The sequence below is a fragment of the Microcaecilia unicolor genome, chromosome 12 (genome assembly GCF_901765095.1).
Source record: "Microcaecilia unicolor chromosome 12, aMicUni1.1, whole genome shotgun sequence".
NCBI classification, from domain to species: domain Eukaryota; kingdom Metazoa; phylum Chordata; class Amphibia; order Gymnophiona; family Siphonopidae; genus Microcaecilia; species Microcaecilia unicolor.
In genome coordinates, this window is record NC_044042.1 from 35,985,127 (window position 1) to 36,011,497 (window position 26,371).

General features: G+C 42.0%; 1 long non-coding RNA gene across 1 annotated transcript; it reads left to right on the forward strand.

Moving 5' to 3' along the window:
- Window positions 1–675: 675 nt before the first annotated feature.
- LOC115482044 lies at window positions 676–14,641 on the forward strand. Its single transcript, XR_003944030.1, has 4 exons — window positions 676–773; window positions 8,905–8,909; window positions 12,208–12,217; window positions 14,631–14,641. It is a non-coding gene; the product is annotated as an uncharacterized LOC115482044 (long non-coding RNA).
- The last annotated feature ends 11,730 nt before the right edge of the window (window positions 14,642–26,371 follow it).

A 26,371-nucleotide genomic window follows, 5' to 3' on the forward strand; every position in this document is an offset into this window, starting at 1 on the left:
TGATTTGCCTTGTAAGCTAAATGTAAGGTGAAGAGAAGATAGAATAAAGACAGAGATAGGTTTAAATAGATAGATACATTTTATTTCTTACCCAAAGACAAGTCTTCAAGTTGATACAAATACAGACATCAGACTTTAATCAGGTACATTCAGCAGATAGATTCTGGGTACAACCGGACAGAGCTTCGCCGTCTGAGATAAGCGTTGGGGCGGATACCAAAGCTATGGCAAATTGTCCCCTCTTTTATACACAAACTCTCCATAGAAGTCTATGGTGAGGTACCTAGCTCTCGATTTCTGAGATGATACTTTCCCACACAGTCTTATCAGCATGTTTTGGGAAGCTTTGAGATAACAGTTCCACATCTGTCTGTGTCGCAATACTTTTCACACCATCTTAAGAACTCTGTATAACCTCTGTAGCCTTCTATACAAAACTAATAGACTCCATTTTGTTCATCTGATTTAAAGTGACAGTTGTACCAGTTTGTGTCAGGACTCTTTGTTCAGACCTGCTTTTTACAGATTCTGAAATATTAAATCATGTACTTGTTATTTGGCCTAGTCGGTACTTCTTCATTTATTTTAGGCTTCATAGCTTTGGCTCTCACTATTCCAGTGGTAGATCCAAAGCTAGGCCATATATTAACATTCCCCTCTTCACCCTATCCCATAGGGTGACACCAGGGTTAACATACCGTGGTACCATCCATTCCAGAAGGTATTCTATGAGGCCATCAAATTATCTGAGTTTTAAGGTCAACTGGCACAATGTGGTTCGTTTTCGGTGTGAAATTATCATCTTGGCAGTACTTCTATTATGCCAATCCTACTAAAACTTATAGTTACTACTACAATATTTTTTCCAACCTTTTAATATGCAGGTTCTATTTTATTCTTATCTATATGATTGTAAATACATTGCTATAAATCAAAAATCTTTGGTTATATACTGATTGTATCTTAATTATTCATTTGCATACATTTGCACAATTTATCACTTATAAAGCTTTATATAGTTATATTATTTCCCTATGTGCTATTATCTAATTATACAGTTGTAGACATCTCTCCAGTGTTTCTAACAGTTGCATAGGGATTGGTCCTTCTCAGAGGGAGATAGTCCAATTTGTTAGCTCCTGTGGTGTTAGGAAGGAGATTCTCGTACAGGGCATATTGTCCTGCTGTTGTCTTTTTCATTATTGCTGTTTCAATTAAGCGTTCTACTAAACCTCTAGCACAAGGGATTATGCAACATCCTACTAAAACAAAAATTGCTACCACTATGAGTATAGTCGTGGCTGCTGAAATGATAAATGTCTTCCATGTACCAAAAGCTCTGTCCATCCAACCTGTCCAGGATGTATCAACACCAGAGTTTTCTGCCAATTCTTGTGACAGCGAGGTTAAGCCTTCCAAAGCTCTGGTAATTGATCCATCCGGAGCGGTATTGTTGGGGATAAAGGTGCAACACTGGGTACCTATCTTGTGGCACACCCCTCCATCGGCTGCTAGAAGTTGGTCAAGAACTAATCTATTTTCCAACGTCATCCGGCTAGTGGCATCTAATTGTGTTGCAATGCCTCGAACTGCATCCCTAGTGTAGTTCACAAACCTCTGCTGGTTGTAATATATATAGTTGATCCAGTCAAGATTCTTATTGATAGTCGCCCACCAAAAGAAAACTGATTCAAATCCTGCGGCTATTTGGTTTCTGGCTTTAAACTCATCGGGGACCCCTCTTGGAACTCCAATAGCATCTATATAGACCCGATCATCAAAAGATCCAGGCATTGCATTTCTCTTCACTCGTGAGGAAGAGCTGCTGTGAGGGGGAAGCAAGGATGCTATAATAATTGGAATGACCAATTTGACTAGGGCACATCTGCCTGTCCAATTGTTAGGAAGTGTATGGAGGATAGTACGGGTTCCACAGTACCACCATATGTCTGCTCTAGCTTGTGAGAACCGTGTTAGATTCATGTTATGTAGAGTCCCCTTTCCTAAGGTTGTGTTACAATTGGTTAAGTTTCCTAAAAACCGTGTCTTTTTAACCCCATATCGTTGCAAGCATGTATGATATCTGGTAGCAGGATGTGGAATCCTGAATGCAAGTGGAACCCTCATCCGTGGGGGTAAGTAGGGGTGGTGCTCGTCAAGATGTTGACAAGACTGATTTATGTCGTCTTTAACCTGCAATAACTGCAACATACACCAAAATCCGTCTGGATCATTGTGGAGATCTAAAGGGAAAGGAACTACTGTTGGTTCTGCTCTGGCATGGGAACAAAAATAACAATTAGAGACGTTCAAACTCTTTGTAGTATAATGTGCCCATTCAAGCCATAAGTTTGTCTCTCCAAATCCTGTTTCTAGTGCCACCAACTCTTTAGAATTATGAATTGGTACAATCTGGTAAGGAATTTTTACTTCTGGGATCTTTGTTGGTACCAAGGGATTGGTCGCTGTAGGTTGGGCCGGGGGTGGAACAATTTTGAATTTTCCAATAGGGTCTCTACCTGTGGCATCTATTCCTATGGAATAGGTTCTGTATGTAACAATCGTTACTCCTCTGAAAGTGATAGCCACTTGATTACATTTGGTCATATGGCAAAGGCCAGTGACTCGCAATTTCATGATGGAAATACTCTTTTTGAGATCTGGGCTCTCACTACCGGAGTAGGGAACCCATGAACCTGTGTACCACCATACCTGAGCCCAACTTCCGCAATTGGGGAAGGGACACAGGTATACTTCATAAGCAGACAAATATTGCTGCACAGGTTGTTCCCCACACATTGTGTAAGCACACACATCAAGGATGATTGTGGTTGTGTCCTTAGTTGTGGGTAATGTTATTTCATAAGTGGTTGTAAATTGGGGTAGAGAATTTGCTAGGTACTGAGTTCCAGGTAGCATGGGTGTGGCGAGCACACATAACAGGAGGGCTACGCACTTCATGTTGGTAGGTGACATCCCTGGTGTTTTAGCGAGAGATGTATGGGTATGGGGGGTAAATTCTAATAGCCCCTATTTCAGTAGGATCTGGGATTTCGAAAAGACCATATATTTCCAAGGGTTCCAATCCAACCTCTCTGATGAACAGGATGGGAATCTCAGCAGTGCCCAATACGGTGTATGTAATTACCCAAAAATCTACGACGTCACCAGTCTGTGGTCTTATTAGGAGGTCGTCTGTTTGTTCAAGGTGTAAGCCTAAGGTGCCTCCAAACAGTACCTGAGTGTGTATAACCGTACGGCTAGGACCTAATGTCCAACTGTCAAACAAAGGCTCACACAGTATGTGGTATCGGGTGAAGGGGTCCCAATTGGGATCGTCTTCTGGAGCAGGGTCCCAATGGGGATGAAGTAATTCTCTTAGATATTCTGGGGGTTCAGGGATCAAGTGTGCACTTAAATTTAAAGACGACGGTGGGGGAGAATCTGGTGGAGAAGGAGGAGTGTCTGGTAAAATCTGGGACATATATGGATAGTCAGTTAGGACGAGTGGCTGGGACGGTGATGTTTGGCGTAACTACAGTAGTATTCGTGGGAGGAGGAATGTCACTAGTAGGAACAAAAGAATAAGGAGGAGGGGTGGGTAGTAAATCAAGCAAGGTAATATTATCCTCAAAAGTACTTGTACGATTGGGGACAATATGGACCGAGCTACTAATAGGAGTGGGAACACTTGTAGAATACAAAACAGGAGGATCAGTGAGGAAAGGAGTAGTTGCAGAGGTTTCAATAGACTCTGAAGGATAGCGTTTCCGACAGGCAAGGTAATGTTGCCAGTGGGAAAGGCAGTAAATGCGATCCAAAGATCTAAAAGGTAACTGTCAGCAGTATAAGCAAACAAGGCAGTGTGAAACAAAACCAAACCCATACACAGTAGAATCATGCACAAGAGTCCAACAGCAAACAGTCTGGTCGATGGGAAGCAGAAAAAAAGGGTGTACTGATGTAACACCGTAGCTGAAGAGTGTCATATATAGTGTCATATATATATATAGGCCATATATTAACACCACCCTATCAGATTAACTGTTCACTCGTCCTCTAGATTGTTCACTTGTCTTTAGATTGTTCTCTTGTCTTTTAGATTGTAAGCTCTTTGAGCAGGGACTGTCCTTCTATGTTTAAATTGTACAGCACTGCGTAACCCTAGTAGCACTTTAGAAATGCTAGTTAGTAGTAGTAGTGGAGTGGGCTTTGAGGGCAACTCCAGCAGTTGGAACATAAAGATAGGGCCAGGCGGACTTCTATGGTCTATGTCCCAGAAACACCACAGAAAGACCGTAATCAAGTATATAATATCACATTCATTGTTGATTTAATCATGAATTGATAATGATTGTGACTATTGGGCAGACTGGATGGACCGATCCGGTTTTTATCTGCTGTCATTTACTATTACTATTAATCCTCTCTGCTTCCAGGCTGATGTGCAGACCTCAGCTCTGACATAAGCATGAGCATCAGATGTCACCTGACCTACTGGCGCGAGCATGTGGTGATCTCTTAGCACACAGTGCCAGTGAATCAGAGAAGTCTTATATGTGCGTACCAGAGTGTTCCAGCTTCCGTTCCTTCCTTGCCTGCAGTGCTGTGGCTCAAACCCAGAGACTGAGAGAGCTGACAGGAATTTCTTTTTAATGTACCATTAAATTCTTGTGGGTGAGGACAGGTTAAATTCTTGCGGGGACGGGTACGATTCCCTGTGGGGACGGGTTGGATTCCAGTGGGAATGGGTGGGGACGGGTGGGATTTCTGTCCTCCGTGCAATTCTCTAATTCTGACTTCCAAGGTCTTACGTTCCTGTATTGTTTTAAAGTTCCCTTTTAGGATTCTTACCATGAAATCACTGGTACAGTGTTGTGGTTTTGTAAAGAGCTGCCCCACAGGCGTGACATCTTTATTGGTACTAGCATTTTTCATATGGTGTCTATGTAAATTAAATCTCTTCTTTAGCATCTGACTTGTTTCTCCAATGTAGCAGCCTTCGTTGCATTTTTTACATTGAATGATATATACCACATTGGAAGATGAGCACGTGAAAGATTCCTTAATGTTGAATATTTTTCCTTTGTGAATGACCATGGGGTCCTGTGAAATATTTTGGCATAGTTTGCAGCTGGATATATTGCAAGGATGTGTGCCATTCTTGAGTCTGTGTTTCAAGTTGGGTGGCTGTCGGAAGGCCAGCACTGGTGGGGATGGGAATATCTCTTTCAGTAATTCATTCTCCTGGAGTAGAGGCTGCAGATCTTTTATGATTTTTCTTAATTTTTCCAGCTCTGGGTTGTATGTCACTATAAGGGGAATTCTGTCTGTGGCTTTTTTTTCTTTGTACTGTAGCAGATTTTCCCTGGGTGTTTTGAGGGAAGAGGCAATATTCTTGGAGATTATTTTGGGGTTGTAGCCTTTCTATTCGAAGGATACAGTCAGGATTTCAAGGTGTCTGTCTCTGTCCCCTGGGTCATTTGCTTATTTCCGATCTGACGAAGAAGGGCAACCTTCGAAAGCTAATCAAGAAATGTATTAAGCTATGTCCAATAAAAAAGGTATCATCTTATTTTCTTTTCCATGTTTTATTTTGTTTTATTTCTGTTGATTACTCTTTCTGTTGAATCTTATTCAGAGCTGAATTGACTCAGATGTGAACACAGATACAGTTCCTTCGGGCTGCCTGGCCCTCCTTGCCCAGATCAAAAGTACATCTGGTGAATTGTCTCCTTTTCCAGGATCAGTGGGTCCCTGCTGCTCTCTTATTTCTCTCTTCTTTTCCTAAAGAGCAGAATTGTACTGGTGTCATTAAGCAGGGAACATTTTCAGGGATGTGCAGAGTCCTAAGCAACCCATCACTTCCAACACTCTTCTGTTCCTTGTGGTTCAATGGCTAGGCTAGCCAAAGTCCCTTTTCCCATTGCTGTGTGGTACAATATCTAGGGAACCAAGGGACAACAACACCCTTAGGTCTTGGGTTTTATACCAGTCTCCGTTTCTCTCTAAATAGGTTCTCCTCTTACCATTACCTCACTGGTCAGGAGGGCTCTTCCCTTGTTTTGAAAACTTTGAGGATATATACAGGTCACAGGATAATACTTTAGTAGAGGCCCTAGAGGTCTCTACACTTATTTAATCATGAATTTCTCCCGTGATGGGAAACATTCCACTTCTGGAACACCACCACCCCAACTCATCTGCCTTGAAGACACTTCCACCCACACCAATCTATCTCCTGATCACATCTATAGCATGCTGCTCATCTCTGGGGCATCTTGGCCTCAATTATTCATTTGTTGGCACATCCATATCCATCATAAACTTCTCTGAATGCCTCCATCCTAAACTGTCCCTCTTCTAGTTATCTTCCAGACTTGTCCACTTTTGCTCCATCTTTCATTGCTTGGCACTGCAAACCAATCTCTTTTAATCCATTCTTTTTTCTCATGTCCATACAACACTGTTTAATTTATTCTGTCCCTTTTCCTTTCATGCAATTGAGCCAGTTGATAACAAGAATGATAACACACATGATATTGTCCCTGAGGTCAACAATATTAGTCCACAACTGATGACATGTTACCAGAAATGTGTACAGAACTTTCTCTGGGAAGAAATTGTTAAAAAAAAAATTGAAGACATTAACTTCAGGTATGACAGAGCTGTTACTGTTAAAGTAAAATCCCTCTCAATTTGATTCCAGTGGGACTATAAAAAGAATGTAATTCCTCTCCAAAGTCGGAGCTAGTTTAAGTGTGTTTTCATTTGCAGCTGCTACCACCATGACACTGCATGAGAAATTGCCTTCCTTGTCAAATAAATGTTGTTACCGCGTACAGATGGAGACATTCAGGAGAGCAGAGACACCATGGTCAAGCATCAGATCAGTTATAATTTCATATTTTTACCCCTGACTTAGGGGGCATACGTAATTAACACTAGTCTCGTTCTTTTTAACCTAATGACGATATCATCTCAGAGGGACATTAGCAGGAAGAAATAGTACAATTAAAGGTGTTAAAGAAGGTGGGATGAGAAAATGCATCATTAGCTCTTCATAGGAGATGGCGCTCAGAAGACTGCTGGAAAGAAACTGTTACATGTGGATGAATTGCAAAAGAGAATATATCTAGCTGCAAATACACTCGAGGAGTTGGTAAAGGGTGTTAAAAGCACAGAGGTGTACAGGGGGGAGGGCAAAGAGAGGTTAAAAATGTAAGATAATCTGCTGCCGGAAGGCATACTAGATAAAGACCTACCAAGATTTCTGGAGGAGTGGGTGCCCAAGGAGCTCCAGATTGAAAGTAATTTAGCAAACTTTACCGTGGAAAGGGCGCACAGCATTGGCCCGCAACAGAACAATGGATCTAGACCGAGAGTGGTCATCTTTAAAAGCCTGAACTTTCGCCATAAGCAACTAATCTTGACAGAATTAAGGAAAGGACGTCAGCTCCAATATCAAGGTAAACAGATATTGTGCTTCCAGGATTACTCCCAACACGTGCAACAACTTCGGAAGACATTTTCACCATTATGCACGCAACTTTACCGAAAAAAGATCACATTTGCGCTGCTCTACCCTGCTAAACTCAAAATCATCGAGAATGGGATCACCAAGTTTTTTGAGAAGGTGACCGATGCTGAAGAGTACGTAGAGACTTTGAACGGGGCCCAGATGGAAGAGAGCAGCAGTGGCGCTACCTGAACATGATGCATGATCCACATGTACATACAGATATCGGGGTATGCTGGGGGCGTCGTCGAGACATATTTCAAGTTAAGAATGAACAGATATAACTTAAAACTGAACTAATGTTGAAACTGTGGGCTAACTAAGTATAAGATCTCTTTAGGGGGGAGTAGGAGAGGTGAACCAACGAGGGGAGGGGATGCTGGCGACGTGTAGTGCATGTTTTGCATCGTTATATGTTTATATTGTTGAATTTGTTCATATGACTTGTCATCAATAAAAATGTTGAAATATAAAAAATGTAAGATAATCTGAGACAAATATAGCAAATATTTGCTCTAATAGCATATAAGATACATCATCAATCAAACTGATTGACAAGTGAGATAAGCAAATATCTAATAAACCCTAAACCAAGGATGATGTCAACCAATCAGTGTTCACTTCTGGGTCAGGCCGCATCCACACTTTGCCCATGCTCTCCTCCCCCCAGTCCAGAATACCTTCCAAGGTTTGTATCAGTATGTTCCCCACTGAAAGTACTGGGGAGATTTTCATTAATGAATCAGGTACATCTATAGTCCTCATAGTAGGTATTAGTCTACAAGCTGACGTTATAAAATTTTCTTTTTCGTGTATGTTTTTTTTGGCAAAGTTTCTTGAAATGCACAGCATATTTTCATATATGTTCAAAGATGTGCCTATTAAACAATTTAAAAAATTTGGTTTACCTCATACAAATAGAATATTTTCCTTATGTTATGTAGGCAATTTATTGGAGGGGGTGTATGAGTGGGAGAAAGGAATTTTAGTGATTAGGACAGTGAAGGAAGAAAGGGGTGGGCATAGGAATAGGGAGGAGATGGAAAATAAGAGGTGATCTCGAGAATGAGAGGAAGAGACAGAGAAGAGCATAGGAGGTGGAAAAGGATCAGATCAGGAACGGAGGGCACAGAGAAGGTAGGATGGCCCGAGATAGGGGAAGGAGATGAAAGGGGGTGTCTGAATGGAGGAAAACGGAGATGAAGAGGGAAGCAAGAATGCAACATTTCCTCTCACTCTCCCTCCCCACCTGGTACCTAACACTTATCACTGAAGTTGTCTCTCTTATACAGTTATTTCTCACTGATCGACTCTCTTTTAGAAAAAAAAATTATTATTATTAATAATATATTATCTGCAGCAGTGGTGTCTCTAGACAGAAATAGTTGGAGTGGTGACGGGGGGGGGGGGGGGGGGGGGGGGTGGCAAAAAAAGCAACATTTCCACACACATGAAAGGCAGTATATTAAGTTTGAATAAACAAAAATATCTGCCTTTAATAAAATACTCTGATGTACACATACCGCCGGATTCTTTATATCATGCCTAGCATTCCACGCCAAAATCCAAGAGTATTCTATAACAATGCGCCTAACTTAATTGGCTTAATAAGCCAATCAGCATTTTTAACAGCACCTAACAAGCAATAATAAGTACTAATTGGCAATAATTAAAATTTATGCATATAACTCGCTAAGCATATTCAGTAACGTACAGCGCCTAAATTCTAATGTGCGGAGTCAAAAAGGGTTGTGGTTATGGGTGGGGAAATGGGCGATTCATGGGTGTTCCAAACTTTACATGAACTGTTATAGAATATGCCCTTCTGCGATCATCACGATCACGATCATACCTAAACCTACATTACCCGAATTGCAAAGGTCTTAAATACAAAACCACTTACGCATCCTGTTTCTCCTATATAAGGGCGCAACTATGGAATGGACTCCCAAAAGCTGTGAAAACAGTCCACAACCATCTAAACTTCAGGAAATCACTAAAAACCAACTTCTTCAAAAAAGCTTACCCCACTGGCCCACCGTAATTCCCCACACCCAGCAACACCACATAACCAATGATCATACTGGACAATATACAATCTTCATTCCCTCCGACCATCATGGTGCCTGATACACACCGATCTCATTCAACCACATTATAACCTTGTATTTGTTATCAACCGAAACGGCGACCGCCTTCTCGGTACTATGTAAGCCACATTGAGCCTGCAAATAGGTGGGGAAATGTGGGGTACAAATGTAGCAAATAAATAAATAAAATAAATAAATGTATGCGCTGGTATTTACGCCACATTTTCCTTGGCACCTCTTATAGAACAAACTTAGGCAGACATTTATTTCGCTCGGACTTTTCCGGCATCATATGTAGAATCTAGTAACCTGGAATGCTTCTGCTTCTGCTGAGCCATGTAACAGAACTGCCCCATTTCAGCAGGGACATTTTAGAGACGTCCCGGCTTCCAACTTATATCCTAAATGCAGTGAAATATTTGTAGCCCCAGACTCTACCCATTGAAATCAGTGCTACCCGTCCCATAAAGCATCAGGAGATGGTTGTCAGAAATGAAGGACTGACCTAAAATGCCCTTACTGGAACTGGGTAAGTTGGAAATTCTGATGTATATGTCTTTACTAGCATTACACAAAGTGCCACATCTCAGTTATTCCTATCCTTTTTTGGGTTACTTTTCCGTCAAGAAAAACCTCTAGTGCCCGATAGTGAAAACCATTTAGCCAGGCAGGAGAGGCTCCTCCCAGTTAAATCAGGCTGACTGGCTCTAGAGCAAAGATTCAGCAACACAACCAAAAAGTTCCGCTGAATATCTACTCTGATCACCATGGCACTCTCTAGTTAGTCTGGGGGTGGAGCCTGTGTGGACCTGGAGATTATTTGGGTACTGTTCTGCCACCATTTTCTTGGAGACAGGCTATTTGTTGTTTATGTGTAAATATTATCATTGCCTGTATTTTTAAATAGGGTTGTACCATAGAACTACAAATCCCTGTAATCCTGTAGTTCTCAGTAATACGCTCTTTCAGAGCACATGTCCAGTTCCCTGTGTCTTATGGAACTCTTTCTATTAGCTTGCCTTGTTCTCTGCACATGTTGAAAGATAGGAAGCAAAGAGTAGGGTTGAATGGTCAGTATTCTCAGTGGAGAAGGGTAGTTAGTGGGGTCCCGCAGGGGTTTGTGCTGGGACCGCTGCTTTTTAACATATTTATAAATGACCTACTACTACTACTACTTAACATTTCTAGAGCGCTACTAGGGTTACGCAGCGCTGTACAATTTAACAAAGAGAGACAGTCCCTGCTCAAAGAGCTTACAATCTAATAGACAAGTGAACGGTCGGTCCATAGGGGCAGTCAAATTGGGGCAGTCTGGATTCACTGAACGGTAAGGGTTAGGTGCCGAATGCAGCATTGAAGAGGTGGGCTTTAAGCAAAGACTTGAAGACGGGCAGGGAGGGGGCTTGGCGTAAGGGCTCAGGAAGGTTGTTCCAAGCATATGGTGAGGCGAGGCAGAATGAGCGGAGCCTGGAGTTGGCGGTGGTGGAGAAGGGATGGGAGTAACTAGTGAGGTAATTAAATTCGCAGATGACACAAAGTTAGTCAGAGTCATCAAGTCGCAGGAGGAATGTGAAAGATTACAGGAGGACCTCGCGAGACTGGGGGATTGGGTGTCCAAGTGGCAGATGAAGTTCAATGTTGACAACTGCAAAGTGATGCATGTGGGTAAGAGGAACTTGAATTACAGCTATGTCATGCAAGGTTCTGCGTTAGGAGTCACGGGTTCTTGAAGCCTGGATTGGCCGCTGTCGGAGACAGGATGCTGGGCTTGACAGACCCTTGGTCTTTTCCCAGTATGGCGGTACTTATGTACTAAGTTGCCCCCCCCCCCCCCCCCCCATTCGGATCTGTAAAAGTTAGTCTGCAGCATATCTCCTCTGTGAATTGAAACTGCCTATACTGTATTCTTTTGTATGATCTTTTCAAGCTACTGTGACAATCAAGATTTCACCAGTGTGAAAGTATAAACAGCATTGCTACTCATCGTGTTGCTGAATTCCTCCCAGCTTCTCTGTTGCATGGAGAGAGAGATTGCTGGATGAGAACAGATTCCCAGTTTGCAAGGCAAAAACTCTTGACCAGCACATCTGAACTGTAAGTTATTTTCCTTGTTTAAGTACTGCATTAAAGAAATTTTTGGTTCAACAGTTCTGAGTCTTCTCATAGTGATGTTTCATATTCTGGTTTAAACTGCATGCCAATCACCCCAGTGAGAGGGCAGAACCCTGACAATATTCATTGCCAGTGCCTGGACTACAGAAATAGCTCTCCTAACTTGCCTGGTTATTTCTCTGGGTAACAGTGCTGAATATTGGCCAGCACCCAGATAACTTCTGGCAGCCAGGCAAGACCCTGGATAATCACTGGTGGTGCCAAGATAAGGCCTGGCATTGAATATCTGGGTCAAATTCAGCCCAAGGTGGTTAGCACTTTAAAAATTGATGACTGTTGCAGGCTAAATATCAGGTTCCTAGTTTATGTAGACAGATTCATTCAAAGATTAAACTCTTAAGCCACCTCAAAACTCACTAAAGGCCACAGCTGGGATCAGATTTGAATGAGGGTTGCCTACATTTAGCAAATGTATGACTCACCTAGTTGCCAGTAGGTTATATCTACTACTACCCCTGCATTGAACACAAAGCTGAGAGACCTAGAGGCCTTGCTTTCAAGTCCACCACGACTACTTACTTACTGTCAGGCTGCTTTTTCTCAGGGTTTAGGACCTTAGTTTTGTCCTGAATTGGCACCTTTAAAAATTTACCAAGGTTGAGTTCCTAAATTAGAGCTCCTACTTTCACTAGGCTCATAAATTTATGAGCCTAAAAAGCAGGAGGCTATTCAGGGGGGAAACGGGTACTTAGCACTGATTTTCAGCACTAGGTACCTAATTTAGGAGCAGAAATTTGGGAGCTCAGCTTTTTGCAAATGTCAGCTTCTGTGTGACCTGCCTCTCTGACTTCTCTAATTCGTTCCTTCCACTCTCACCTTAATGCTGTATGCTGACCAGGTACATACACATCTGCCTCATTTCCCACCCTTGTGGTGGCTGCACTTTATATCTTTCTTCATTTTGGCAAAACATTTTGATATGACAGCTCTCGTTTAATTGCTTCTTCATGCTGAAGGGTCTTCTGCTCAGGTGAAAGAATGTGTAACAGTTGTTCACAAGACTCATTTCTGTCCCTGAATTATTCCCTGCTGTGAATTTTTTTTCATGCTTCTGTGCTCATTATAATCTTTCAGGCAGCCCAGAGAAGAGTCTGGGGCCAACCCCTGAGCTCATTAAAGCATCTCCATATCTCACAAAGGTCTGGGAGCCTGGGTGTGAATGAGACATGCATGTGGCACACTGAGCAGTGGTCCTCTGTAAGAAAGGAAGAGCAAAGTGATTAAGATCAGTTCTTTTGATCTGGGATTAGAAGTTGACAGTAAGCATTAGATGTGGAACAGGACTCTATTGCAAACTGATACTCAACCAAAAATAGAAAATAAATGCTCTGAGTATGCAGGGAAGATGTGCAGGCTATCAGGGCCGTGCCTACGGTCTCTGGTGCCCCCCTGCAGACTATCAGTTGGCACCCCCCCACCCCCCATGTGGCACAAGATGGCAAGGCTTACAAGCCTTTCTTGCGAAATACTTGATTGCAAATAATTTTTTATGATTTTTAACTGTGAAAATGATCGCTCACAACTTGCCACACTGACAGGAATTGTCAGCAATATTTTTAGAAAACAAATTGCTATACATTGCAAAATAAGATAGCAGATGTAAATTCTCAAAGTGGACATATTCCAAACACTAAAATGAAAATAAATGATTTTTTTTCTACCTTTGTTGTCTGGTGACTTTGTTTTTCTATCCATATTCGTCCGAGTCTCTGATTCTGCTGCTCTCTATCTGTTCTCTTAACTCCGTTTCCAGGGCTTCCTTTCCATTTATTTCTTTACTTTCCTCCTTTCTTCTTCATTTCTTGCCTTACATCCATAAGTAAAAGCTGTGTCCTCCTCTGTGGAATTGACTGGAGGAGGTATAACGTGGATCCAGCTTTTGCCTATTTTCTCCATCCATGTGCAGTTTTTCTCCTCTCTTCCCTTTCCCTCATCTCCATCCATGTGCATCTTCTTTTTTTCTTTCCTCACCTCCATCCATGTCCAGCACTTCTCCTCTCTTATCCCCTCCATCCATGTGCAGCATTTCTCTTCTCTTGTCCCTCCCCTGTATCCATATAAAGCAATAATTCTCTCTCCCCCTCCTCCATCCAAGACCAGCATTTCTCCTCTCTCCCCGCCAACTCCTCCATCCATCCATGTCCAGAGAATCTCTCTTCCCTGCCCTCCCCTCTCATCCATGTCCAGCGATTCTCCTCTCTCCCCTGAACCACATAAAAGCCAGAAACTGTGCAATCTCTGCAGCACTGTTTCAGGCTTGGGCAGACCCAAGTGGGCCTTACAGTCATTCCCTTCTGTCATTCTTCATCTCTCTCTCACCCAGACTAAGCAGTATATAATCTTTAACTACCAATAGGGTGAGCAGATGCCTTTCTGCCAGGTCATAAAGAACAGAAGCCAGCACTGGATTCTTTTTTAAGTTCTTTCTCAAAGGCACTTTCTGCACAGACATAAAAAGGTTAATAAATAAAAACGAACAAACAAAATCCATAACCTAAAAACAAACACAAAAAAAGCACTGACTCTAAAGTTTAGCAATTTCATTAAAGCAAAATATATTTTCACATATCACAAACTCTTCCTATCCAAGCAGAATGTTTTATATTTATTTATTTATTGCATTTGTATCCCACATTTTCCCACCTCTTTGCAGGCTCAATGTGGCTTACAATACATCATGAATGGTGGAGATATATAAGAAATAAACATTTAGTAATTACACACAAAAAAAGCAATCAGATTTTCACTTACCAGCTCTTCACAGCTAAACTTCCTCTTTGAACCTACTGTTTGAACCATCAGCCAATGAAATGGCTTTTAGCTGTAGCTATCTCAGGTTACCTGATAAGATAATTATGCACACATCATTGCAGTAATGCCCTCCTCTCAGTGTACATGCTCAGAGAAAAAAACTAAAACTTTGAACCACTTACAGGTTTTAACAAACAATTACACTATTTATTTTTTTTATTTCTCCCCAGTCTCACTTGCAAACCTCCCTCCAAACATGTTCTCTTTAATTGGAATGTTGTTCACTTCAAGCTCACCCCGGATGAGAAGTTGTTCCCACACCAAAGACATATATAGCACTGGTTGTATTCTTTTAAGTAACTTCAGCAGAGGTGTCTGCCTCAGTTAGCAAGGGAAAGATTTTGCAAGTGAACCGACCTGGACAGCACCCCCCTGCAGTGCTTACCCCACTCACAGGGCCCTGCAGGCTATTAGCCATCTGAACTATTCCAGATCTTATCAAGAGTTTAACTGGCTGTACCTGAACTGGTAAGAAGCCCTGAACTCAGGCATGCAGGGCAGAATTAAAGCTTAGGCAAACTAGGCACATGCCTACAGACCAAATGATTATTATTATTTGTTACATTTGTATCCCACATTTTCCCACCTTTTTGCAGGCTCAATGTGGCTTACATATAACCGTTAACAGTGTTAGTTGATTCTGGACTGAACAAATACATAGTATGAATGAATACAAAGTGATATTGTGGTAGAATGAGGTACATGTATGGTAGGTACAATTGGGGGGAACTTAGGGAGGGAAAGGGGGAAGAAGAGTCAGGTAATGTCCTTTACGGGTCTTTGGTTACATTGTGTCACCCTCTCAGATGTGTTAATTCATTGGCTCCCAAGGCAGATTTTTGTCCTGATAAGTCAGTGGCTGACAGAAAGTAGAGTGGAGGTAAGGGTCTGGGAGAGTCACAAGCTGTCACCTGCAGAGATCTATCTATTCTCCCCACCCCTTGTTCACACTGCCTCCAGTAGGAGCTGCTTCCTCCTCTGCAAGTTTTCCTCTACAGACAGGAGTGTGGTAGCCGTGTTAGTCCACTCTTAAGGTTATTAATAGAAATCAAACAAAATAAAACATGGAAAAGAAAATAAGATGATACCTTTTTTATTTATGTCCAATAAAAAAGGTATCATCTTATTTTCTTTTCCATGTTTTATTTTGTTTGATTTCTATTGATAACCTCTACAGACAGAAACAAGTGGAGCCCTATTTGAATTTTTAAAACATGCTTGTCTGCCTGGAGTTCACTAAAGATTTAATCCTGTCCTGCAGAACTTCCTGATGAAAGACCAAAGTAAAAGCAGGGATGGCTCAAAACTGGCACACAGCTGGAGCCTGAAAATATTCTCTGCACTGAAGGGCAAAGGAAACAGAAAGCAGATTGCATACACGTAAATGCAAGCAACGTAAACAGAATAGAAAGCAGACTGCAAACGCACATACAACAGAGAAAAACATATACACAAAGGAACAGACACACACACTCATATAAAATAATACATATGCACATGCTCACACACATGCGCACAAGGGAGCAACACATCTGAAGAACAATATCTCGATGAGATATATGGGAGGATAACAGGAAAAGTGAATCTCACTTCACTGATGTTATTCAGGTCACAATCTCTCAAGTGAACTATGAATTACTGCACACTGTCTGCTGAGAGAGCTCCTGGCAGCACTAGCATGGGGTGGTGTGAGGTGAAATTCTAGCGTTACTTTCATTAACATCAGCATTCACTGTCCCTCTTCTTTTCTAACAGATGTGCTTAACGGTGCACTGACCATTAGTCACCACCAGGTGGAAGGCAAGGTCCACAGCTCGAAAATGCACAGGTCCAGCTCTGAGCATCATCATATCAGGGAACTAACCACGATATTAAAGTGGTAATAATCAGACACACAGGGTCAGGTTTTCAAAGGGCCAGTGAGCAGCCAATTTTCAGTCACAATCTGGTTGCCTTGGATGCAGCTAAAAATTCACCTAAATCTAGCCCACTTAAGGTTGCCACTCACATCCAGAGTTGCCAGACAGATCTAGCCCTGAGTTTACCCATTGCAGGCAGGGACTTGTAGTCTTGCTTCGGGAATGCAATGGAGAAATCGGAACTACAAGTCCCTGCATGCACTGGGGTAAACGCAGGACTGGATCAATCCTGTCAGGCGAATCTGGATCCAGCATCTCCAGCTAGATTTAAGCCAGCAACCCTAGGACAGCCTCCTAAGTTCGCTATTTTTATCTACTTACTTATAGCCTGCTTATCTTATAATCCTAAGCAAGGGATAGATATAAATATTTGAAGTAGACAAAGGACAGACAATACATACCAGTAAACAGCATCAGCTGGCATTTTACCAAAACCATTACAATTCACAGACTGGAGCGGTGGTACTGAGGCCTTTTTTCCTCCCACTGTTATAGAGTCTGTGAACTGTTATCTTCTCTCTCAGAGCATTGCCATATGGGTTTAAGATTAGTTGGATTTTCGAATTACGTAACCAGATATCTCGTGTGAATTGTGGTCATTATTAGATTGTAAGCTCTTTGAGCAGGGACTGTCTTTCTTCTATGTTTGTGCAGCGCTGCGTACGCCTTGTAGCGCTATAGAAATGCTAAATAGTAGTAGTCTCTTGTAACCAGAGCTAATATTGTGATGTCATAATGCCTCAGGCCACCAATAAGAGCCAACCTCATCAGTGATGTCACAATGGCTTGATTGTCCTATACTTGGCTCACTTTTATTACATAGCTCTTTGAGCAGGGACTGTCTTTCTTCTATGTTTGTGCAGCGCTGCGTACGCCTTGTAGCGCTATAGAAATGCTAAATAGTAGTAGTAGTAGTAGTAGTCATTACCAAAAGCATCCCAAAACAGTATTAGCCTAAGAATTTTCCTAAACTTCACAGGTCTAATTTAGTCAGCCAGTGCTGAAAAATGAACACTAGTTGACTGAGGGGGGGTCTTTTACTAACGTTTAGCTCAAGTTACTTGCAGCAGGGCCCATTTTATTCCTATTGGCCCTGGTGCAGATAAAAGACCCCCTAAGCTAGGAATCCTGGCCTAACTTTGCCTCCAGGGTAGCCCAAATTTTGAGCAGATAGATAGTGCTGGCACTATGTTTTCAGAGGCACAGATCTTGTCAGCTGACTTCTTAACTAGCTGTCTTTGGTGCTTTGAATCTTGACATCTTCGCAATAATAGGCATATGGACGTTTAGTAATAAAATTAATCAGCTGTTGTGATGGGACACCAAACAGAGAAGACTGTAAAGTAGCTATTGTTTGCATTGGCAATGAAAATCTCACACTCATGATACACAACACGGTACCAGTCAAACACACCTACAGCACTATAATGTCTTACTGCCTGACGCTGTCATGGTCTCAGGAGCAAAGCAATGAAAGGCACAGTAACAGTATTTTTCATAAAGCCTATATATATAAATAAACCAGTAAATTAGGGACCATAGCAGCATGTTACATGTATAGCATGTTAGTGTGACATGCTACACACGTGAAGTGGTTTGCTAAAGCTCTAACAGTAACACAGTGCTTGAACTTTTGCTGATTTTCCTCAAGGTCTTCACAGATCTACGGAATGTCTTCCATCTCCAATGCTCCATTCCCAATGCGTTACTTTGGAAACATGTATCAAGCCACCTCCCTAGCTCTCGTGAAAGGATCCAAGCCTGCAATGAAAAGAGAGAGATAATGTTAGTGTCTCCTATATATAGTTAGGTAAAGGGAGGGGCAGCGAGATGCTGTGTCACTTAAGCAAAACTTCTTTAAGTCAGTGACAGACCTCAGATTGGATCCAAAGCCATAGCCAGGCTGTGGCCGAGTGAAAAAGTGTGTTTTCCTCCTGTACATAGCTCCTGATATCACGAGCTGGGAAGCTGTTAATTTATTTATGTGGATTTTGCTCACACCTTTTCAGTAGTAGCTCAAGGTGAGTTACATTCAGGTACACTGGGTATTTTTCTTTAATGTAAAGCAAATGCTTATTATTTATGATCTAAAAGTAAACACAGGAGGAGGTTTGATACCCTAGGAGTCAAGGTACCTCGGTAAATCTCATGAATGCTCATTAAAGATATCCTGAAAACCTGATGGGCTTTACCAGAATAGTGACCTTGGTAAGCATGGTGCCTCAATGAGGGTTGACCCAGCTGTATGGACTTTATGCTAATTTTCAAAGCGAAAGTAAACATGCAACTTCGCTTTGAAAATTACTCTAGGAAAACTGCCCACAAACATTTAATCTTACTATGCGTGAATAGTTTTCACAAGGAAAAATATGCACATATTTTGAAACTTCAGAAGCATGCATGTAAATGCAAAGCTTTCCCCAGTCTTCCCCCTCCCCCCTGGGAATGCCTTTTCAAAATGTGGGTAATCTTGCATAAGTACAGGCACTACGCACATCAGTTTGTAAAGGCCATTTCTGCAGGTGCCCAGATTAAGCCCATCGCTTAATATGAGGGTGTAATTCAGCCTGGGGCAGAATGCTTTCAAAATGCTGATCCTTGTAGGCCAAATATCAGGGGAGGGAGAAGCAGTTATTAAATGAATGCATTAGATAAACCACAAAGTCTAAAAATTAGGAAAAAGAGCCAAAACTCCAAATATGAACTGAAATGTTTTTTTCTTGTGTAAGGACCCTTTCAGGATCCTTACAAGTCCTGGATATTCCTGCCCCCAGGCCCATACCAAGTTAGAGCAAAGAGAAGGTACTTACAGAGATATACTGAGAGTTATGCAAGTGGTACGGCCACATGGGGCGCAAGAGAGGCAGGAGCACCAGAATTGCTCCCCATCATCTCTTCTTGGCAGCAGCACAGTGAGGACACCAGGGGGTGTGTTACACAGGGTGTGATTTTGGCTTGGTATAGTCCTGGGTGCATACTATCTGGTTATAGGATCCCCCTTCCAGTGATGGCTATGATGGTACTGTCCACCCCTTTATAAGTCAGAGACCTTAGTGTGCATGTGTGGTTTTGTAGTGTGGAGAAGTGAGCTGTGAGGAGACAGACTCTTAATTGGAGTCGTGGAGGGGCATAATCGAAAGGGACGCCCAAGTTTTGTTGAGGACGTTCTCGCAAAACGTCCCAGTGGATGGGCAGGGAAACCCATATTATCGAAACAAGATGAATGTCCATCTTTCATTTTGATAATACGATCGGGGACGCCCAAATCTTGAAATTTAGGTCATCCTTAGAGATGGTCATGCCTAGACTTGGTCATTTCTGATTTTCGGTGATAATGGAAACCAAGGACACCCATCTCAGAAACGACCAAATGCAAGCCCTTTGGTCGTGGGAGGAGCCAGCATTTCTAGTGCACTGGTCCCCCTGACATACCTGGACACCAACCGGGCACCCTAGGGGGCACTGCAGTGGACTTCATAAAATGCTCCCAGGAACATAGCCCCACCAAACCTCCCCTAAAACCCACTACCCCCAACTGTACACCACTACTATAGCCCTTATGGGTGAAGGGGGGCACCTAGATGTGGGTACAGTGGGTTTCTGGTGGGTTTTGGAGGGCTCACTGTTTCCTCAACAAACATAACAGGTAGGGAGGGGGATGGGCCTGGGTCCGCTTGCCTGAAGTGCACTGCACCCATTAAAACTGCTCCAGGGACCTGCATACTGCTGTGATGGATCTGAGTATGACATCTGAGGCTGGCAAAAAATATTTTGAAAGATGTTTTTTGAGGGTGGGAGGGGGTTAGTGACCACTTTGGGAGTAAGAGGAGGTCATCCCCGATCTCTCCAGTGGTCATCTGGTCATGTCAGCCACCTTTTTGTGCCTTGGTCATAAGAAAAACAGGACCAGGTAAAAGTCATCCAAGTGCTCGTCAGGGACACCCTTTTTTTTCCATTATGGGTTGAGGACGTCCATGTGTTAGGCATGCCCAAGTCCCGACTTCGCTATGCCTCCGATACGCCCCCTTGCAGACGTCCAAAATCAGCTTTTGTTTATACCGATTTGGATGACCCTGGGAGAATGACGCCAGTCTTCTGGTTTGTGTCGAAAGATGGGTGTCCTTCTCTTTCGAAAATGAGCCTGTTAGTATGTTAGTCCTTGGGCCTTAGTTCTGTTATATCTAGTCTTGTGTGAAAAGTCCCTTGATTCTTTTAGTTTCAGACTAGTATGAGATGAATATGATGGGTCATAAATTTTACCCACTCCTCTGCCTGCCTTCGATATGAGGAGTGGAACAGTATAAGGACCCTCAATACGACAGGACCAGAACTGAGAAGCCCCATTTTGGAACTGGACTACTAAGGGTAAGACTTGATATGTGACCTTTTCCCTTCCTTCTGTGTTTCATTAATTATTTTAGTTAGATATTTATATATATATTTATATAGTAAATATCTACATAGGGTTTATATTTTAATCAATTTATAACCCTTCTGTGTCTGTTTTCGTTTTTCAGTTCTGTTGTGATTGTTTTTTTCTCCTTCCCTTTCATTTTTGTAACCGCTATGATTCTAAGTATAATATAGTGTATCAAATAAATTTGAACCTTTGAAGGAGGTGATGTGTATGAAATTGTTCCTAATTAATTAGAAGCATCTGTGTTGAAGTGGCTCCCAGAAAAGAGAGACTGTGTGTGGAACCAGAAGAGAATAGGTTAACCTCAGGAAGACCTTTTATCCTGAAAGACTCTATGCAGGCTAGACTGGTATTCCCCAGCCCCCAGGAGGCTAATCATCATATTAACTGATTAAAAAAAGTAGCAGTTCTCAACCTTTTTTTCAGTCGGGACACATCTATGACATATTGTATACATGATCCTCACAGACCTTTGGTCTGAAACAATTGGGAAGCAAAGCTAGTGCCTGGAAGACTTCTACGGTCTGTTCCCTGATCGTGGATGGACAGATTCGGATGGGTTGGAGTGTCAAGATCCCAAAATAGTACACTACATTTTATGCTGCTTATCCTAGAAATAAGCAGTTGATTTTCCCCAAGCCCATCTTAATATTGGCTTATGGACTTTTCTTTTAAAAAGGTAATCAAACCTTTTTTAAACCCCACTAAGCTAAGTGCTTTTACCACATTCTCTGGCAATGAATTCCAGAGTTTAATTACACTTTCAGTGAAGAAATATTTTTTCCAATGTGTTTTAAATGTACTACTTTGTAGCTTCATTGCGTGCCCCCTAGTCCTAGTATTTTTGGAAAGAGTAAACAAGCGATTCACATCTACCAGTTCCACTCCACTCATTATTTTATAGACCTCTATCATATCTCCCCATAGCCATCTTTTCTACAAGCTGAAGAGCCCTAGCCGCTTTAGGGAAGCCATTACATCCCCTTTATCATTTTCATTGCCCTTCTCTGTACCTTTTCTAATTCCACTGTATCTTTTTTACAATAATATCAGAACAACTATAATTTATTTATTTATTATTACATTTATATCCCACATTTTCCCCACTGATCGCAGGCTCAAAGTGGCTTACAAGGTCTGTAGTGCAAGCTACAGTACAAGAAAAACAATTATACAAATTGAGAATAAGATATAAAATAACAATTAAGCATCAAAAACATTTTTAACACAACGTCTCAGCATACTAACTCGTGCATATTGTAACTAAAATAATGTGAAATTATATAGCGTTTCAAACAAATATGTCAGATGTCACATATATTGCTTGAACTTGTCACTAGGACATAGGCTCCTAAGATGTCTCTCACCAATATATTCCAAAACAAACATCCAAAGTCAATCAAACATATAAACGGCAAGTGACCAACTCACCAGCAAATGCGCAGTAGAGTCACTCAGAACGCTAAGAGTGTAGAAGTCCAAGCCCCGCCTCCACCAGCAGTACAGCCCAATAGGGAGGAGGGCTTGGACATGGGCGTGGAAATCGGAGGAGGAGAGAGCAGGGAGGGAAGGAGGGTGCGGAACTGAGGGAAACACGCTGGGGGGAGGGCAGGGGAGAGAGCAGAGTTGGTGGACCCGGGGGGGGGGGGGCATAGGAAAACAAAAAACTAGCCCGTTGTTACGGGCTTAACGGCTAGTTGTTTATAAAACAGGATAAACTTATCTCAAGATTCAACAATGATTTCTTCCCAATGTGAACTTATAAGTAGCCCAACAACCATATCTTGTCTTGAGTCTTGAATCTTGAGTCTTAATTCCCAAGGGCCAACAAACATCCAAATGCCTGAAAGCAATTAAATCATGTACATAGTCCTGTACACAGTCAAGCTTTGTTGATACCACAACGCTGCAAAATTTGAAAAGGGAAACGGAAGCATCCAACATACAGTTGCTGAGCCCAACACGGTCCATGTTTCGCTATAAATAGAGTCATCAGTGGTCAGATTCCTAAATATGAACATAAAATTACAACATGCACATGCCACTACTTGACTCATCCCTAACTGACATACTGGATCAAAGACATACAAAACATCTATTAAAACTATTCGTGGACATCGGACGGTCAAAGTCTCCATCTCATGCCATCTACTCAGCACAACGAGGCTCCAAATGATGCTGGCACATGCCTATGGAGATGCAGTCACCAGAATTGCACACAGTATTCGAGATGCGGTCACATACAAAGGCATTATAATGTCCTCATTTTTGTTTTCCATTCCTTTCCTAACATTGTATTTGCTTCCTTAGCCGCCAACGCACACTGAACGGACGGTTTCAATGTATCACCAGCGATGACACCTAGATCTCTTTCCTGGTCGGTGATTCCTAATGTGGAGTCTTGCATCACATAGCTATATTTCAGGTTCCTCTTTCCCACGTGCATCACTTTGCACTTGCTCACATTAAACGTCTTCTGCCTTTTGGATGCCAAGTCTCCCAGCCTCGTAAGGTCCTCTTGTATTTTTTCAAAATCCTCTTGCAATTTAACAACTGTGAATAACTTTGTTACTATGTAACTTCATGGAGTGTCCTATTTTCTTTATACTTTTTGAAAAAAAAGTGCACAATTGATTCACATTTATCCATTTCACTCCACTCAGGATTTTGTAGACATCTATTACATCCCATCTCATCCACTTCTTTTCCAAGCTGAAGAGCCCTAACCTCTGCTCATATGAGAGGAGTTCCATCCCCTTAATCATTGTGACCACCCTTCTTTGAACCTTTTCTAATCCTGCTATATCTTTTTTGAGATACGTTAATCAGAATTATATAGTAGCATCATAAATGACGGCAGGTAAAGACTTGCATGGTCCATCAAGTGAGGTCACATCATTGAGCAATACAGAGGTATAATAATATTTTTTGTCTTATTTTCTATCCCTTTCCTATAATTCCAAGCATTCTGTTTGCTTTTTTGTCCACTGCTACACACTAAGCAGATTTCAACATATTGTCCACATTGACACCTAGATGTTTCTCTTGAGTAGTGACTCCTAAGGTGGACCCTAGTATCAAGTAACTATGATTTGGATTATTCTTACCAATGTGCATCACTTTGCATTTGCCCACATTAAATTTCAGCTGCTCAGCATCTCCTCACCCTCTCCCTCCCTAGACCTTGTAGCCCATCATCTCCTCTCTATCTCTCTCTCCACATATACAGTACTTGTAGCCAGTGCTGTAGCGAGGGCTAACGGCACCCGGGGTGGGTCGCCGCTGCGCACCCCCCCCCCCCCCCGGGTGCAGCACAGCACGACCCCCTCCCAGAGCACAACCCCCCCCCCGGACCGCATTGTTACTTGCGGGAGGGCCGATCCGGCCAGAGTGCACGTCACTCGGAGCTGCGTCGGCCCCGCTGGTTCCCTGCTCTCTCTGCCCCGGAATGAGAGAGCAGGGAACCAGTGGGGCCGGCACCCCCTAAGCGCGTGCACCCGGGGCGGACCGCCCCTCCTGCCCCCCCTTCCTACGCCACTGCTTGTAGCCCTGCAACTCTCTATCTCCCCCTCTTCCTTTTTCTTTCCTCAAATACTTGTGGCCCAGCATCTCCCTGTCCTCCTACACTTGTAACCCAGCATACCAATAAAAATACCAGGAAATGCTAACATTGTCAACTGTTATAAAATCAAGAATACCTTTGCACTCCAATATGTGCCACACAAAAATATATTCACAGTGCAAAGTGCAGAAATTGTCCACTAACAAATTCTCTTATTTAATATATAGGGCAAAGGACCCCTGCATGAAGCACTATATACAGCACTGTATGCTCCTATATAAAAAAGGTATATAGTACATGGCATTACCAATCTGGTATTAAAATACACACTTTGGTTACCTTTGGTGACTGAGCCAACTTAATGGTTGGAGAAACAGCAACCAACCAAATTAAAGTAGAGACAGACCAAAGGAAAGAGGAGTCTCAAAATCAGCTCCAAATAATTTTATTGAAAAGTGACTCAAGTTTCAGCACACCAGCCTTTGTCAGGGGTCTTTCCAAAGCATAAATCCTCACTAGCACATAAAAAGCACAATTGTATGTGCATCCACATAGGTTTCCACACCACATTCAGAGATTCAAAGCATGTACTGCAAAACCTGCATAGAAAAAGCTCTGGTCCAGTTCCAAAAGTTAGTAACTACCAAGTCTCCACCCAAATTCAAAAAGCACAGTTAACTTTTTATGAGCTAGTGAGGATTTGTGCTTTGGAAACACCCCTAACCAAGGCTGGTGTACTGAAACTTGGCCAAGTCGGGTCGCTTTTCAATAAAATTATTTGGAGTTGATTTTGAGACTCTTCCTTCCTTTGGACAATGTCTGCTTTGATAATGGATGGATGTCCAACTGCTAGCATTACTTTTATGTAATGTCAAAACAACTGTTTATATCCAAGAATTAAAAAGTAAATAAAAGTAACATATTACTTCACGAAACAAGTAACCAGTAAATGTAATATATTACTTTTTCTTTGCAGTAACTGTAACTTTAAAATCTTATTTTCACAAAGTAATTTGGTCAACACTGGTGACAATTCAGCACCTCAGAAGTTGCTTTAATCGACCTCTGGCTGTGAAGACTTTTTGGTCCACTCCTACTTTTGGGATTTTTGTTTGGACTATACATAGGGTGTTTTTAATCTTTACCTTTGGGTTTGGTTTAATATGCTATTTGGCATTACTCATGTCAATGTACATTTCTTGTATTTTTGTCTGCTTGAATAAACAATACATTTAATAAAAAGTGGAGTAGATTTCTGGATCAGGGAAGCATATCTCAGTTGGTCAATAATTATATCTAGAGGGAGAAATATTTAGGGAAAGAGGATGGGACTTGATATACTGCCTTTCTGTGGTTACAATCAAAGTGGTTTAAATATTATATATAGGTACTTATTTTGTACCTGGGGTAATGGAGGGTTAAATGCCTTGCCCAGCTGTGGTGGGAATTGAACACAGTTCACCAGGATCAAAGCTTGCTGCACTAACCACTAGGCTACTCCTCCACTATATATATAACCCCTGGTTCTATAATAATGTGAGTGTGTTTTTTTAAAATGTAATGTTAACAAAGTTTAATAGGAAAAGAAATGTGGAGTAATTCACAGCAACAGCCTGTGAAATTCCATGGTCAGTTACTTGTGGAAAGACATGTATGATTTGACCTCTAAATCTTCCTAGGCTGAGATGTTTCTGAAGGCTTTGCTTGCATGAATGAAATGGTTGGGCTCAAAGGACTTTTGATGAAATGCACAGTAACTTGTCCTTCTCCTCCGCTTGCAAGAACTTCAGCATTTTCTGGGTCAGCACTTGTTTCACTTGACTGGATCCTCCTGGGTCTCACTGAAAATTGATCAAGCCCTAGAAAATGACTAGTATCTGT